Source organism: Schistocerca gregaria, chromosome 2 (assembly GCF_023897955.1).
Source record: "Schistocerca gregaria isolate iqSchGreg1 chromosome 2, iqSchGreg1.2, whole genome shotgun sequence".
In the NCBI taxonomy this organism is placed as follows: Eukaryota; Metazoa; Arthropoda; class Insecta; order Orthoptera; family Acrididae; genus Schistocerca; species Schistocerca gregaria.
This window is the reverse complement of record NC_064921.1, coordinates 413,017,440-413,035,822: the sequence shown is the minus strand read 5'-3', so window position 1 is coordinate 413,035,822 and position 18,383 is coordinate 413,017,440. Positions and strand designations below refer to the sequence as shown.

Here is an 18,383-nt window from a genome sequence, read left to right as displayed (position 1 = left end):
CATAATGGCGCTTCTTCATGCAGTGATTTTTTGGCATGTTATAAATTTTTAGCCTATGTCTCAGTTTACGTGCTTTTAAGGTCTACGGTATATTGACGTTGAAAGTGAATGCAGTTCCACTTTGTAGTCAGTTTCGCATCATTCATATTACGAGATGTATGTAAATATATTTTTACTTATGTATCGTATCAGTTAATAAATAAACTGACCAGAGGCATTATTTAAACTGTGTCGAATTCTACAGGTTCAGCTGTTAGACGAGTAGTTTCTTTTTCGTTCTTTGGTTTTATCACTTTTTTTTGTAATCATTATACGGAACATCAGCCTACAAGAGTCGCCGCTTGTGATGTTCGTATATGTGACATGAGCTGTACGTATTGATGATTTCATTCGTATAATCGTACTCAGGTAAGTATTTTGTCAAGTTTACACTAACGTTTGTTTCCTAAAAAGTTAATTAGCAGTAAACAGACGACTCGGCTTCCAGTAACTGTTCTATCATTGACACTTTGACCGCTAATTCCGTCAGTTTGATATGTTGCCGATCCTTTCATTTGACGGGGTAAGATATCTGCTGCTTACAAAGTCGAGTATGTTGACGGGCTCAATCGTTCTTCATTGTCGGCTAGTCTTGTTAATAAGTGTTGGAAAACCATAAAAATGGCCGGCATTCTAAGAAATGGAAAAGTTTTGCGTGACCGGTAGTCAAAGTGCTAATTTGTGAGCTTTCCATTTAACTTGCACCACTTTGTTACGAAGAGTCACGTGTGCTCAGTTTAATAGTTCATAATAGCTTTTGAGAATAATTAGGAATTTACGTTTCAGCTCTTTGTTAGTATAAGAATAAATGAAGTGTAGACTGTTTGTCAGTGTTGTATACAGGAAGCAGACTCTTACATACAGAAAACGGACATAAAACGTACCAAATGTTTTATGTTCAGTAGGACCCTGGGTCAGAGCCCACGCGTTTTTTGTTTAGGCGAGTAACGAAATAATTTGTCAGTAGGCGCCACTGTTTAGTCCCAGTAACTTGCCTGTCTACCGAAATCCAGTTCCTAAGAAAAAATGCTGTTGGTTTTTCATGGAGACTGACGTTAAATGAAACCCGTGCTATAGTTTAGTAATCCAGCAGGCTTAACGTAGAGTTTGCGAGAAATGGTATGGTGGCAAGATTGCTGTGGAATGTCTACAATCCATTTCCATTATTTGAATTTGATTCACACGATCGGGGATCTTCGCGCTTGAGAATTTCCAGTTTAACTGTCAAAATAGTTAGCTTTCGCGAGATCTTATGTGAAGAGTTAGAAAATTCGTCGCGAAAGCTATTCCATAGCATCAGTTTTGAATTCGGCAAGAACAGCAATTTTTTCTCTGTCAGCCTTTAAAAATATCTTCATATACGGTACATAACAGCGCATCATAAAATACGTGTACTTTTTTGATATCATAGAACCTTTCTTTCTCCCCGCACGATATTTGCCGTTACTGAATTGCACTTATGATGACTGTGGAGAGGTAATGTCTGTCTTGCTTTTCTTTCCTCCTGTATAACATATTTTAGAAGATACATTCCTATTGGCTACTTCAAAGTAGTTAATGTACGTAAAGACAACACTTACTAACTGTGGAGGGAGAAGATCAGGGGTGGGGAAGGGGAGGCGTTAAGGTGAATCACGGACGGGAGGAAGACGGCCAGAATAGCCTCTGCAGGTCTACGATGTGAGCATTCGTCTTGATGGCAATTCAGGGTCTCTGGCGATCGATAAGTAATAAATCTGCACAGTACAAGGCCACTTGGAAGATCACAAAAGTTTACTCTATCATAGCATCCTGTTTGGCAACTTACTCTAAGAGAAAATGTTTCAAAGGCAAAAATAATAAAAAAACTTGTGTTAGGGATAAGGTAAATTATCTTTGCTGACCGTCAGTTCATCTAGTGGAGCCGAACTGGTTAAAGGGATCGTTCTATGGAAGCGGGCTCCCGAGAAGGGGCATCGTAGACATGTCACGGAAGATTCCTATCAACTTTGCCTGACCAACGCACATCCGAAGTTCAAACCTCCACTTTCCAGTTAACATATACTGCCAAGTTATGAAAAATGCTTCTTTTTAGTTCCGCAGTGGTCTCGCGGTTCTAGGCGCGCAGTCCGGAACCGTGCGACTGCTACAGTCGCAGGTTCGAATCCTGCCTCAAGCATGGATGTGTGTGATGTCCTTAGGTTAGTTATGAACACTTCATTTTAATCAATAAATGTTGCGTTTGTTAGGGTCAGATTACCCCCATATCGCATAAAACGACGTAAAACAGATATTGACTTAGCAGAAAACGAGGTTTCTGTCAGGTATCCATGTAGTGCACTTGGACACTATTTCACTCCACCTGTACGAAAATAATATTACAGTTATAGAAAATATTTACTTTAATTGGCGTAATATGCGTATTTGCTTCTCCAACCCAGTGTCAAGTGTTTTTAAATGTGTCTAATGCATAATTTATTACTCAGAAACTGGCTGCGCAGTATGTAATGCAAATTTTATTTACTAAAAATGAGAAAGTAAATATTGAAGACTTATGGTTCAAATGGCTCTGAGCACTATGGGACATAACATCTATGGTCATCAGTCCCCTAGAACTTCGAACTACTTAAACCTAACTAACCAAGGACATCACACAACACCCAGCCATCACGAGGCAGAGAAAATCCCTGACCCCGCCGGGAATCGAACCCGGGAACCCCGGCGTGGGAAACGAGAACGCTACCGCACTACCACGAGATGCGGGCTATTGAAGACTTAAAACACAACGAATCTCATTGCAGGAAGTTGCAACGAGTTTAATTGCTTATGAGCTCAGTTTCCTGCTCACATAAACCCAATCTGTATTAACTGTTTCTCAATGTATTCAGCAACACCGGAAGAGTTATATGCGGCCATATAGATATACACTCCTGGAAATTGAAATAAGAACACTGTGAATTCATTGTCCAAGGAAGGGGAAACTTTATTGACACATTACTAGGGTCAGATACATCACATGATCACACTGACAGAACCACAGGCACATAGACACAGGCAACAGAGCATGCACAATGTCGGCACTAGTACAGTGTATATCCACCTTTCGCAGCAATGCAGGCTGCTTTTCTCCCATGGAGACGATCGTAGAGATTCTGGATGTAGTCCAGTGGAACGGCTTGCCATGCCATTTCCACCTGGCGCCTCAGTTGGACCAGCGTTCGTGCTGGACGTGCAGACCGCGTGAGACGACGCTTCATCCAGTCCCAAACATGCTCAATGGGGGACAGATCCGGAGATCTTGCTGGCCAGGGTAGTTGACTTACACCTTCTAGAGCACGTTGGGTGGCACGGGATACATGCGGACGTGCATTGTCCTGTTGGAACAGAAAGTTCCCTTTCCGGTCTAGGAATGATAGAACGATGGGTTCGATGACGGTTTGGATGTACCGTGCACTATTCAGTGTCCCCTCGACGATCACGAGAGGTGTACGGCCAGTGTAGGAGATCGCTCCCCACACCATGATGCCGGGTGTTGGCCCTGTGTGCCTCGGTCGTCTGCAGTCCTGATTGTGGCGCTCACCTGCACGGCGCCAAACACGCATACGACCATCATTGGCACCAAGGTAGAAGCGACTCTCATCGCTGAAGACGACACGTCTCCATTCGTCCCTCCATTCACGCCTGTCGCGACACCACTGGAGGTGGGCTGCACGATGTTGGGGCGTGAGCGGAAGACGGCCTAACGGTTTGCGGGAGCGTAGCCCAGCTTCATGGAAACGGTTGCGAATGGTCCTCGCCGATACCCCAGGAGCAACAGTGTCCCTAATTTGCTGGGAAGTGGCGGTGCGGTCCCCTCGGCACTGCGTAGGATCCTACGGTCTTGGCGTGCATCCGTGCGTCGCTGCGGTCCGGTCCCAGGTCGACGGGCACGTGCACCTTCCGCCGACCACTGGCGACAACATCGATGTACTGTGGAGACCTCACACCCCACGTGTTGAGCAATTCGGCGGTACGTCCACCCGGCCTCCCGCATGCCCACTATACGCCCTCGCTCAAAGTCCGTCAACTGCACATACGGTTCACGTCCACGCTGTCGCGGCATGCTACCAGTGTTAAAGACTGCGATGGAGCTCCGTATGCCACGGCAAACTGGCTGACACTGACGGCGGCGGTGCACAAATGCTGCGCAGCTAGCGCCATTCGACGGCCAACACCGCGGTTCCTGGTGTGTCCGCTGTGCCGTGCGTGTGATCATTGCTTGTACAGCCCTCTCGCAGTGTCCGGAGCAAGTATGGTGGGTCTGACACACCGGTGTCAATGTGTTCTTTTTTCCATTTCCAGGAGTGTAGTCTGAAATGTAGTTCTTTACTTCTTAAACGTTGTTATCGCTTGACTGCAATTGCTATTAACTTTATGTATCGCCAAAGAAAGAAATCCACGTCTTCTGCTAGATTAGGGGGCAGGGTGTGGAGGGGGAGCGAAATTGTCAGGAAAAAAACTGTCCACGGTCGACAGATTACAGCCCTGCATTCTTTAGTTTTTGGAGCATATACTGTATTCAAACATTATGAATCACCTCGAAGGGAACGATCTATTGACACGTAATCAGCATGGCTTCAGAAAACATCGCTCTTGTGCAACGCAGCTAGCTCTTTATTCGCACGAAGTAATGGCCGCTATCGACAGGGGATCTCAAGTTGATTCCGTATTTCTAGATTTCCGGAAGCTTTTGACACCGTTCCTCACAAGCGACTTCTAATCAAGCTGCGGAGCTATGGGGTATCGTCTCAGTTGTGCGACTGGATTCGTGATTTCCTGTCAGGAAGGTCGCAGTTCGTAGTAATAGACGGCAAATCATCGAGTAAAACTGAAGTGATATCAGGTGTTCCCCAGGGAAGCGTCCTGGGACCTCTACTGTTCCTGATCTATATAAATGACCTGGGTGACAATCTGAGCAGTTCTCTTAGACTGTTTGCAGATGATGCTGTAATTTACCGTCTAGTAAGGTCATCCGGAGACCAGTATCAGCTGCAAAGCGATTTAGAAAAGATTGCTGTATGATGTGTCAGGTGGCAGTTGACGCTAAATAACGAAAAGTGTGAGATGATCCACATGAGTTCCAAAAGAAATCCGTTGGAATTCGATTACTCGATAAATAGTACAATTCTCAAGGCTGTCAATTCAACTAAGTACCTGGGTGTTAAAATTACGAACAACTTCAGTTGGAAGGACCACATAGATAATATTGTCGGGAAGGCGAGCCAAAGGTTGCGTTTCATTGGGAGGACACTTAGAAGATGCAACAAGTCCACTAAAGAGACAGCTTACACTACACTCGTTCGTCCTCTGTTAGAATATTGCTGCGCGGTGTGGGATCCTTACCAGGTGGGATTGACGGAGGACATCGAAAGGGTGCAAAAAAGGGCAGCTCGTTTTGTATTATCGCGTTATAGGGGAGAGAGTGTGGCAGATATGATACACGAGTTGGGATGGAAGTCATTACAGCATAGACGTTTTTCGTCGCGGCGAGACCTTTTTACGAAATTTCAGTCACCAACTTTCTCTTCCGAATGCGAAAATATTTTGTTGAGCCCAACCTACATAGGTAGGAATGATCATCAAAATAAAATAAGAGAAATCAGAGCTCGAACAGAAAGGTTTAGGTGTTCGTTTTTCCCGCTCGCTGTTCGGGAGTGGAATAGTAGAGAGATAGTATGATTGTGGTTCGATAAACCCTCTGCCAAGCACTTAAATGTGAATTGCAGAGTAGTCATGTAGATGTAGATGTGGATGTAGATGTTTATATGTTTACAGTTATAATTCAAGCGAATTCATTTACAAATTAAAATACGTAAGTACATATATGTACATATCCACGGAAGTTCTGTTTCTTCATTGTTTATTAGTTTATAAACTCAAAAACTATATTAATATCAAGCTGGATGATGTGCCTAAGCAAGAGCACATTATCTTAAACTAAAATTTAAAGCTGCACCTTCAAGTTTAGCACATATACATACCTAATTTTTACTGGTGTTGTTTTAAATGTCACCTGTAAATATCTGCCCCTTTCGTGGATGCGATACACTCATGGATCGCGTGAATGCAGCAGTGTGATGATACTTGTAGAACGTGCACAGTAGTTGACTGGCGGAACGCAATGTGATCTGGAGAATCACGTTTTTGCCTATATTCAAATGACGCACGTCGTCGAATACACTGAAAGAGTGCAAGGTCAGCTGTAAGTGAGCGGTGGGTCTTTGTTTTTCTTATTACTGAGGTGACCACTAAAATGAACCAGTATGTTTATTTAAATATTCTGAATGATCATATGTTGCTTTTCAGCCAACATCTGCACGATGACTATGCTTTTGATACCGCTATTTTTCAAGACGAGAACAGCAAATATCATCGGACTGGAAGAATATGTGACTGGTCTTCTGAGTGCTCCCTCACCGTATTACATCTCTAGTGGCCTGCAAAATCACCTCACTTGAAGCCCACAGAAAATCTGTCGGGCATGTTGGAACAGCGGGTAAAACGCTGACGTCAGCATCCCCGCAATTTGATGAAACTGCGCCTTCAAATCCTCAGCAAGTGGCTTAACATGGATGCTACATATCTGCACAACCTTGTGGACTTACTTCCTAGTCGAATCCAGGCTGTTATGCAGAATTAGACGGTATTAAATTAGGCTTGTAATGATTTATCTAACGATGACTACTTTTTGTCCGGTGAGCTTATGTACGACGAAGGAACGGCCATGGATCTAATGGACTCCCAAACCCCCTTCACTGTCTCTTGAAATCCTTTTCACGATACGTTATCGCGACAGGGAACGCTACACGCTACTATTTGGATGTGTCTGCTTGGGTAGATCACTAATCAATAACACATGAAGATGAACCCTCAAGGCCCTAATTACATAGACAATGTAATTAAATACCCATAATTTAAGCAGAAGGGAAATTTTACATATATGTCTTCTGTATTTAAAAGACAAGGTTAAATTTGATGAAAATAGTATAAAATCAAAAAATACTTCTTCTTTGGAATAAAAAGGCGACACAGCTTCCGCTCCTCTTCAGATATTTCGACACGTGCTTCGCGGGTAATAAGCTCTGTTTGGTTCATCAGATTACTTTTCTTGAACTCGTAGCTGCAATGATATTGCAATTATTTCTTCTCCTGAAAACTGATTTTGTTAATCTGTGGATTTTTTTCGCAATCAAGTTACTCACTCCGGTTTCTTTTTTTGACGCTGGTGAATAACTGTTTGCTCAGTTCAAAGATATTAAGTGATTAATTTCTGTTTGTTTCGTTGTCTATGATTTGCAAATTTTTGTCTCTGTGTCTTTTCTCGAAGAGTGTAAGTGTTTGCAAACATCTCAAATGAAGAGAAGGAAAAATTAATATCCTTCAACTGCACCCAACTGATATGTAAGACAGCGCCGTTATAGTTTTTAAGATACATGTAAACACATTAACTTGTGAAGCCTTCAATATTATTGCCTCACCTTGTAAGGACAGTCAAACGAAACATATTTCTACTTCGCTCATTACAACACTAATGGCAGCATTGACGTGGCTCTGTGACACTTTTTCCCTTTCCTTAAAAAAAAAAAAAAATAAAAAAAAAACATTTCATCAGTGGAAGCGTTTTGCGCTATAGTCTGTAGTGTTATTTCAGTGTTGGTTTGCGCTGAATAGGATAAGGCGTCAGATTTTTCACCTTACACGGTGTCGTGCCTTTTCTGCACCGATTTCGTCCAAATTTTGTTGTATGCAGGGCTTGGTCAGAAATAAGGGTGAGAGAATCGTGAGCTCCACATGGCCAAGCGCTGGCGCTGGTCGGACGAGACATCAACCATTTAAGTCAGCGTAATCACCATGTAGCGGTTGGTGCAGACGAAAGAGTACACATTAGGAATCTTTTTTATTTTCAATCCGCAAATAAAACAAAATAGTGTTCAGTATATTGTATTTTATTAATATCTTTATAAAGCGCATAAGAAGGAAAGGCAAAAGAAAATTTGGGATTGCAAATAATATCCGAAAAAGGACTGCACTTGTAGCGTCCACGAGGACTCCACAAATAATTTTCTAAGACGGGATTGCAATTAAAGAGTACAGGACGATTTTTCTTTCGACCAACCGTCAGCAGCTCCACTCGGACAATAAGTTCCAACGTTTTTGCTGTGGATTTCACCCAAGCATGAGTAAATCATCACCTTTAAAATAATAAAAGTATCTCATTTTGTATACGAAATTCTCGTTTATGCCTTGCAATCCCGTCCTGGAAATTTATTTGCAATCCCAAATTTTCCTTTGCTTTTCTTTTCAGTGTCAATAAATACAATTTATTGATCATAATTTCGGTTTAAATGCAGTATAGATATCTAAGAATTGAAAGTTTGCTTTTACATAGGGACTCCACTACCCTCGACTCACCGTTCTGCACTCTTCCCGCTACTCCAGCCGCTGCCTGGAAACTACGCTAACGTATATGTCTCGCCCGACCCACTGCAAAAATGCTTTTTCTCCCTAAACATTTTTCTATCTAGAGCTTCTATTTCTGACACTTTCATTCTTAATCAAGCGCTCTAAATATCATAAACTTGGACGAAATCGGTGACGACGAGTAGGCGTGATCCCCTGATCAAATAACTGTCGAGTTGTTCTAGATATTTTAAATCCGTTTTCACCTAGACTAATAGTGACGAAGAGCTCATGAAACAAAGGCCAACGCCCAGGGACTTTCCGAAAACATTTTCTCCAAACGCGCGACTTATCATTTGCCGCTCTCTTCCCCCTCCCCTTTTACCATCGTACAGTTACATCCGTGTCGGTTGTTGCAATTAATTGTGATACGCAATGTACATAAATCTTGCAGTTGTGTGCCCTTCTCAGCTTGGCGCCCAAGCGGAAGCTTGTGTCACTTCGGCCTTGAGGGATTAGACCAATAACAAATTATATAACTGACTGCAGACATTTATTGTAAACTCTTCAAGACTGTATTACGTATTTTTTAAGTAAAAAATTTGCACCCGGAGGACACTAAACGACATCTACGAAATTCATTTGCGGAGTGAGAGGGCACTTGGTTGGAGCTCAGAACGCCATAATTTCCAGCCTAGAACGCAATTTCAAAAACTGCTTCGAAACTGACGATATTGTTTACTGTAACGTAGAGATTTAAAAAAAATGTTTTTAACAAAATTATGGTACTGTGAAATGTAAGTCAACTTTTTCGACAAAAAAGTCGTTAAAATAACGTGCACTACAAATCGCAAAAAATTACATCAAAAATCCTTCGTACTGCCCCAGGAAAAACGCCGACTCACAAGTTACAAAAAGTTGTAATGTATATGCACGTATATATCATGAGTTATAGCTCCCGCCGAGATGGAAACTACTGCTTTGAAAAAACAAGCGTATAAAATTTCAACTTTCTTTCTTTTTTTCTTTTTTCTTTTTTTTTACATAGGAACGGAACAAAGCTTTAATCGGCAAGCACCTCACAGTTGACCTTATTTTCGCCAGTGTCGAAACAGTCTCATTTTGACGAAATTATGTCGATTAATTGCCTTCCGATACCAATAGAAGCGTTTTTTTGCACGATTGGGATTACGTTTCTGACGTTTTCTATCCGTATAAATAGTTCCTCTGTTATTTTCAAGCACTCATGTCTTACTTCGTGTGAAAAATGAGCGAAACGATACTTGAGCAGACGCGAGACAAGCATGTGCTTTCACACTGTTTATCATAAACGAATCATGTTACGGAGGGACATCTTGTTCAGAATAGTATTTTAGTTGATACTAATATCCTCTGTGATACTATCAGAAATTAACAGGACCTCTATGCCGCCGGTAACGTTAATAGTATTAGATCGGTTGCATTCGATCCCTCGGATGCGCCATGCTCTTTTAACATATTTTAACATTTATGGCACACTTTGTATGAATAAATCATAAAAATAGACTCTCTAAGGAATATGTTAAGCAAAAAAAAAAAAAGGCTCAAAACAGTATCTAACGTGGTCTTCCCTCTTTAAAGCGGCCTTGCCAACACGTATTCGCTGTTTATTAATTACCAAGACTCAGGCATGAATATTGTGTTCTTTTTAAATGGAACTGCAGTTTTTTTCCCCACAATAGCAAACGTATAGGAGACAAAATCAGTGGTTTAATTATTTTGTACGTTTGTTATGAAATTACGGGGTAAAAGTTTACTGTATACGTAGATTTTGCACTGGTGCTGCGGCCGTTTCTTTGCCGTATCATCCGTAAGTTTACCCCACTCGCCACGTAACTAGCGCCGCCGAGGCAAGTGATACGTGATGGGGAGACAAATAAACTCCTTGCGCCGAGCAATCAATGAAATGGCCGCAACAGTACAAAAATACCCATATTCGATGGATTTTATATCACTGAATTTGCCCCGTATAGATCACCCATTCTGGCTCACAAAATGTCATAATGCAGTTAAAAGGTTGACGCCTTTATCGGCTGATTAATGAAGTTGCGAAAACGCACTTGTGTTTGTTTCATGAGGCCCTTAATGTAAGTGAAAAGAGATTAGATATATATTCTACAGGTCACAAGTTATTTGATATGAAACAGTATACTGTATTGTCGTTTTATGAAACTGCGTGAATATTGTTCTGGAATATGCATCTTACGTTTTAGGGTTTACGCTTGCTGTTGATGAATTCTTGATGTCTGCAACTTTACGAAATCGCAATATTTTCAGTTACAATAAATGTATTTCGTGTTTAATTGTTAGCGGATGAAGCAACACTGATGTTCGTTTACATCAGTTTTGATAGGGAAACAGAATAGTACCGTATGCTCCCCATCGTACTGGGCTTTGAAACTATCACGAGAAAGACCCCTGCTGCAAAAGTGATGGTGTTCTCGTATTCCGCCCTCGGTCGTGACAGTTGCCGTCGTCATGAACGACCGAAGCTATTGTCTGAAGTGGGACGGGTCGTCGGCCTAAAACCAAGCACGGAAACCCAGCCACTTCCGCGAATGAGTATTCGTCGTCGTAGCGTGGGCCTAGTGAAGAGGTTACGTCAGCGACAGTGTTTCATGAATTAAGTACCGGGTGGTTGTAATTAAAGTGCAGCTACTCACTGAGGTCGATTGTGGTCTGTAATTATCGTATGACAGCGAAACGTAGTAGATATTCTTGAGCGTTAATGGGGAATCGTTTATCCCTGCAAACAATTAGTTCCAATTATGGCCACCACGTGTAATTCTGGCGCTGTGAATGCAAGAAAAACGTAGAAGTGTCTCTATATGCAAAGGATAAAGAACAGGATGTGGACAGAAAAAGTAAAACAATTGAAAAAGGTAGAGGGTTGATATTATTATTAACTGCTGCTTACAAAATTTGTTCAGTATGAGTACCGGAGATGACGACGACGAGATGCTATACAGCGCCAGATTTGCACCTGGTGGCCAAAATCGGAACTAATTTTTTTCACCGTAAATCGGTTCGGCTTTAAGGCTTTAGCATATCTGCCAAGTTTCGCTGGCATACGGTAATTACAGCCAACACTGGACTTCCGTTAGTAGCTGTACTTTAATTATAACCATCCGGTATCTCGTGGTATCTGCATCCTAACCGCGCGTGCAGTACTTCATCTTGGGATAACAGAGACCTTTTTACTCTGTTTATGTGTCAGGTTAGATCTGAGACAGCAAGCAGTTATGTAAATCCGATGCTGTGAGACGGAAGTTTCGGCCTTAACGTCAAGTCGAGAAAGAGAGGATTAGAGACGGATTAGAGCTCAGAATGAACCAGGATTGAGCAGGAAGTCATCCACGATCTTTCTAAAAGCATTGTCTTGGTATTTATCAGAAATAGTCGTTCAAGAGACGATTGATGAAGGTACCATTACGAAATTCTCTGCTTTGAATCAGATCGAAAGTGATATATAATATTCAGCTTTTCAGATTTCCGGATTGTAACCATTGATAAAGTAAAAACTCCATGCCTATTAGTGCTTTACGCCTGTGTAAACAACCTTCCCTTTAGCCTTCTTAAATTTCGGAAGCCATGTTGCATTGAAGAAAAGGCTGTAGCACTTTTTATCTCTTCGTATGAATTTCTCACTAAAAAACTAAGATAACAGCCGTTTCTCTTGATCAGCAGGGGAGCAAATGGTATTTTTTTCCAGAGCTCTTCTGTTCCTCTTCGTTTGTTTTCTAACTCACTTCACTTACTGTCTCTCCTCTCTTTCTCCCTTGTATTCCCCTTGTTTCTCACCTGTCTTCCCTCACCTGTGCTGCCGCCACGACCACAGTGTGAATTTGTCTAATTTGGATGGTAAAAACATTATTATCTATTATTCCGCTATCTACATCTACATCTACATCTACATGACTACTCTGCAATTCACATTTAAGTGCTTGGCAGAGGGTTCATCGAACCACAATCATACTATCTCTCTACTATTCCACTCCCGAACAGCGAGCGGGAAAAAGGAACACCTAAACCTTTCTGTTCGAGCTCTGATTTCTCTTATTTTATTTTGATGATCATTCCTACCTATGTAGGTTGGGCTCAACAAAATATTTTCGCATTCGGAAGAGAAAGTTGGTGACTGAAATTTCGTAAAAAGGTCTCGCCGCGACGAAAAACATCTATGCTGTAATGACTTCCGTCCCAACTCGTGTATCATATCTGCCACACTCTCTCCCCTATAACGCGATAATACAAAACGAGCTGCCCTTCTTTGCACCCTTTCGATGTCCTCCGTCAATCCCACCTGGTAAGGATCCCACACAGCGCAGCAATATTCTAACAGAGGACGAACGAGTGTAGTGTAAGCTGTCTCTTTAGTGGACTTGTTGCATCTTCAAAGTGTCCTCCCAATGAAACGCAACCTTTGGCTCGCCTTCCCGACAATATTATCTATGTGGTCCTTCCAACTGAAGTTGTTTGTAATTTTAACACACAGGTACTTAGTTGAATTGACAGCCTTGAGAATTGTACTATTTATCGAGTAATCGAATTCCAACGGATTTCTTTTGGAACTCATGTGGATCATCTCACACTTTTCGTTATTTAGCGTCAACTGCCACCTGACACACCATACAGCAATCTTTTCTAAATCGCTTTGCAGCTGATACTGGTCTCCGGATGACCTTACTAGACGGTAAATTACAGCATCATCTGCGAACAACCTAAGAGAAATGCTCAGATTGTCACCCAGGTCATTTATATAGATCAGGAACAGTAGAGGTCCCAGGACGCTTCCCTGGGGAACACCTGATATCACTTCAGTTTTACTCGATGATTTGCCGTCTATTACTACGAACTGCGACCTTCCTGACAGGAAATCACGAATCCAGTCGCACAACTGAGACGATACCCCATAGCTCCGCAGCTTGATTAGAAGTCGCTTGTGAGGAACGGTGTCAAAAGCTTTCCGGAAATCTAGAAATACGGAATCAACTTGAGATCCCCTGTCGATAGCGGCCATTACTTCGTGCGAATAAAGAGCTAGCTGCGTTGCACAAGAGCGATGTTTTCTGAAGCCATGCTGATTACGTGTCAATAGATCGTTCCCTTCGAGGTGATTCATAATGTTTGAATACAGTATATGCTCCAAAACCCTACTGCAAACCGACGTCAATGATATAGGTCTGTAGTTAAATGGATTACTCCTACTACCCTTCTTGAACACTGGTGCGACCTGCGCAATTTTCCAATCTGTAGGTACAGATCTATCGGTGAGCGAGCGGTTGTATATGAGTGCTAAGTAGGGAGCTATAGTATCAGCGTAATCTGAAAGGAACCTAATCGGTATACAATCTGGACCTGAAGACTTGCCCGTATCAAGCGATTTGAGTTGCTTCGCAACCCCTAAGGTATCTACTTCTAAGAAACTCATGCTAGCAGATGTTCGTGTTTCAAATTCTGGAATATTCCATTCGTCTTCCCTGGTGAAGGAATTTCGGAAAACTGAGTTCAATAACTCCGCTTTAGCGGCGCAGTCGTCGATAATAGTACCATCGGCACTGCGCAGCGAAGGTATTGACTGCGTCTTGCCGCTTGTGTACTTTACATACGACCAGAATTTCTTCGGATTTTCTACCAAATTTCGAGATAATGTTTCGTTGTGGAACCTATTAAAGGCATCTCGCATCGAAGTACGTGCCATCGAAGTACGTGCCAAATTTCGCGCGTCTGTAAATTTTAGCCCATCTTCAGGATTTCGCGTTCTTCTGAACTTCGCATGCTTTTTCCGTTGCCTCTGCAACAGCGTTCGAACCTTTTTTGTGTACCACGGGGGATCCGTTCCATCTCTTACCAATTTATGAGGTATGAATATCTCAATTGCTGTTGCTACTATATCTTTGAATTTGAGCCACATCTCGTCTACATTCGCATAGTCAGTTCGGAAGGAATGGAAATTGTCTTTTAGGAAGGCTTCTAGTGGCACTTTATCCGCTTTTTTAAATAAAATTATTTTGCGTTTGTTTCTGATGGATTTGGAAGAAATGGTATTGAGCCTAGCTACAATGACCTTGTGATCACTAATCCCTGTATCAGTCATGATGCTCTCTATCAGCTCTGGATTGTTTGTGGCCAAGAGGTCAAGTGTGTTTTCGCAACCATTTACAATTCGCGTGGGTTCGTGGACTAACTGCTCTAAATAATTTTCGGAGAATGCATTTAGGACAATCTCGGAAGACGTTTTGTGCCTACCACCGGTTTTGAACAAGTATTTTTGCCAACATACCGAGGGTAGGTTGAAGTCCCCACCAACTATAACCGTATGAGTGGGGTATTTATTTGTTACGAGACTCAAACTTTCTCTGAACTGTTCCGCAACTGTATCATCGGAGTCTGGGGGTCGGTAGAAGGAGCCAATTATTAACTTAATTCGGCTGTTAAGTATAACCTCCACCCATACCAATTCGCACAGAGTATCTACTTCGACTTCACTACAAGATAAACCACTACTGACAGACACCAACACTCCACCACCAATTCTGCCTAATCTATCTTTCCTGAACACCGTCTGAGACTTCGTAAAAATTTCTGCAGAACTTATTTCAGGCTTTAGCCAGCTTTCTGTACCTATAACGATATCAGCTTCTGTGCTTTCTATTAGCGCTTGAAGCTCAGGGACTTTTCCAGCGCAACTACAACAGTTTACAACTATAATTCCGACTGTTCCTTGATCCAAGCACGTCCTGTAATTGCCAAGCACCCTTTGACATTGCAGCCCATCCCGCACTTTCCCGAGGCCTTCTAACCTAAAAAACCGCCCAGTCCACGCCACACAGCCTCCGCTACCCGTGTAGCCGCCAGCTGAGTGTAGTGAACTCCTGACCTATTCAGCGGAACCCGAAACCCCACCACCCTATGGCGCAAGTCAAGGAATCTGCAGCCAATACGGTCGCAAAACCGTCTGAGCCTCTGATTCAGACCCTCCACCCGGCTCTGCACCAAAGGTCCGCAGTCGGTTCTGTCAACGATGCTGCAGATGGTGAGCTCTGCCTTCATCTCGTAAGCAAGACCGGCAGCCTTCACCAAATCAGATAGCCGCTGGAATCCAGAGAGAATTTCCTCAGATCCAAAGCGACACACGTCATTAGTGCCGACATGTGCCACCACCTGAAACTGGCTGCACCCTGTGCTCTTCATGGCATCCGGAAGGACCCTTTTCACATCAGGAATGACTCCTCCCGGAATGCACACGGAGTGCACACTGGATTTCTTCCCCTCCTTAGCCGCCATATCCCTAAGGGGCCCCATTACGCGCCTAACATTGGAGCTCCCAACTACCAGTAAGCCCATTGAAATGTAAACTGCTGTTACTTCTATTATCGATATTGTCGTTATCACTCTTCCTATTAATATTAGGTAACATTTTAAGATCTTCCGTAATGCATGTATCGTAATAAATGTGTCTGATTGAATGTAAGAGAGGGTTATAATTTTACGGGGATAAATACATCGATGAAGAAACAAATTAGAACTAATGTAATGCTGTGAACTGCAAACAACGTCGTAACTTCCTCATTTGTCTTGAAGCGAGCAATGCGACACATAGGTTTCTTTGAACGATCGCTATCCGACTTGTTGTAGGGAACAAGATGGAGAGCCTTCTTAAAGTCACCGTGTACGTCCGTTTCTCATGTTGATCAGAGATTTGGGATGTACCACCCGACCTGAGATGTTCTGTTTGTGCACCTCGCATCGGATTGCAATTGGAGAATCAGAATGATCACTTTCGTCACATTGACTCTGAGATTCGTCGCGAGAGTCCTCTTTAGTGTTCGGCGACCGCAATCACTGATGATTAATGACAATTCTGGCGTGTGGCTCACGACCAGGGATAGGCATTTCTACCTGACGTCATCGCTTTAGTTAACGTACTGGTGTGTTTTTAAGCAGTCAATGAGAACAGAAGACGAGAGTGATTCCCGGTGTCGGCAGATAGCTTACTGCTTTCCAGTAATTGTGTGTAGGTGGCCACAGAGTTTACTGTCCCCGTCCAACTTATCCTCACTCTACCGAAGAAAGTAGTGAAACTAGGAGCCAGGAAAAATTTCTGCAAATCTCCGTTGTCCCTCTGTCAAATTTCAGCAATAAGTCTGGTGCAGTCTGCTGAATGATATTGTGCTCTAGTGAGGCTCAGCACCACTCATCTAAAGAAGATCGACACAGAATTAAACCGCCCCGCGTGGATAAAATCCAGAACGGCAAGGACAACGTTTTCATATTGGCTTCCTAGGCTCATCTGGAATGAAATGATCCGTACTCACTGTAAAATACTCTTGTGGAAGTCACGCCTTGTTTCGAGTCAACTGAAGACGCGTCCCCAGGTGATATTCTATTTAACAACTCACAACGGAAAGGCAACTGTCCTCGAGCCGCTCCTCAAGTTATAAACACATAGCGCGCTAAAAGCGTCTTCAGAACGTGACATGAATGATGGGGAGTGATTCGAAGGCAGTCACCTTTCCGCTATGAGTTGTTATATAGAATCTCTACCACCTGAGGATGCGTCTTTAGTTGACGCGAAATCTGTCGTGACCTTTACTGAAAGTATTTTATAGCCACTGCGGATCATTTCGTTCAATCTGTGGAAATGTGGCAGCGGTTCACCCCAATTTAAAATAACGTTCCAAGGCCCAGCCTGGTACCATAATCTTGTCGGAGGATACACTAGAATACAAAGTAGCTCTTTACTTCCAATTGATTATATGTCCTAGTTGTGGAAATCGACAGGCTACGGTCCAGATCTTCTCTTCGCATAAAAGCGAGGAATCTGCTTGTTGACGATTTTGACGCACATCAAGTGGCGAAAACTGTGGGACGAGTCTTCTGCAATATGTAGGCTCTTCCGTACGACCTTTTTTGTGTCACAGAAAAAATCTTGGGCTTCGGACCAGCTTCAATACTTTATGAATAATTCTGCAGATGTCTAGTTATACTGATGACGAAAGGCACATATATAGGAAAACAAATCAACTACTGTGCAACCAAATTATAGATGTCGTATTCTACCGTAAATACCTAGCTGAACTATCCAGAGCGGCCTTAAGAGGAATGACCACATAAAACAAATAGTAGGAGAAGCAGGTGCCAGACATATACGAAGGAAGAATTTTAAGAAACTGTAACTCATCCACGAAAGAAGTGGCTTACAAGGCGATTGCTCGACCGATTCGTGAGTACTGTTCGTCAATCTGGGATGCTTACAGGTAGGACTGATAGAATAGATAGAGAAGATCCAACAAAGAGCGGCCCATCACGTCACGGGATCGTCTGATTGGCGCGAGAGCTTTACAGAGGTGCTCGACAAACTCGGCCGGCCTCGGTGACCGAGCGGCTCTAGTCGCTTCAGTTCAGAACCACGCGGCTGCTACGGTCGCAGGTTCGAATCCTGCCTCGGGCTTGGATGTGTGGGATGTTAGTTAGGTTTAAGTAGTTCTAAGTCTAGGGAACTGATGACATCAGATGTTAAGTCTCATAGTGGTTACAGTAATTTGAAACATTTTTTTTTTTCAACAAACTCCAGTGGAAGACGTTACAAAAGAGGCGACGCGCATGATGAAGGGATTTACTATTGAGGTCACAAGAGAATGCTTTCTGAGAAGAGTCGAAGAACATGTTAATTCCTCTCACGCACAGCTTGCTAAATTACCATGATGAGAAATTCGAGAAATTAGAGATGATACGTACGCTTACCGACAGTTGTTCTTCCCAAACGCCATTCGCGAGTGGAACGGGAGGTGGAGATCAGTTAATGGGAGCAGAAGTACCCTCTGCCACACACCGTCAGCCGGCTAGCGGAGTACTGATGTGGTAGTTAGTTTGCTTATTGGCAC

General features: G+C 42.8%; 1 protein-coding gene across 7 annotated transcripts in view; it reads left to right on the top strand.

Moving 5' to 3' along the window:
• Positions 1–18,383, top strand: part of LOC126323281 (uncharacterized) — a 398,774-nt gene that overhangs the window by 172,013 nt on the left and 208,378 nt on the right. Inside the window, exon 1 of one of the 7 annotated variants that reach the window (XM_049994668.1) lies at positions 245–408. The exons of 3 other annotated variants lie outside the window; for them this stretch is intronic. The gene's annotated coding sequence lies outside the window, so the exon portion shown is untranslated. Of the gene's footprint in view, positions 1–244; positions 409–18,383 lie in introns of those variants that run through there. 3 more of the 7 variants (XM_049994669.1, XM_049994673.1, XM_049994674.1) reach the window with 3 other exon arrangements.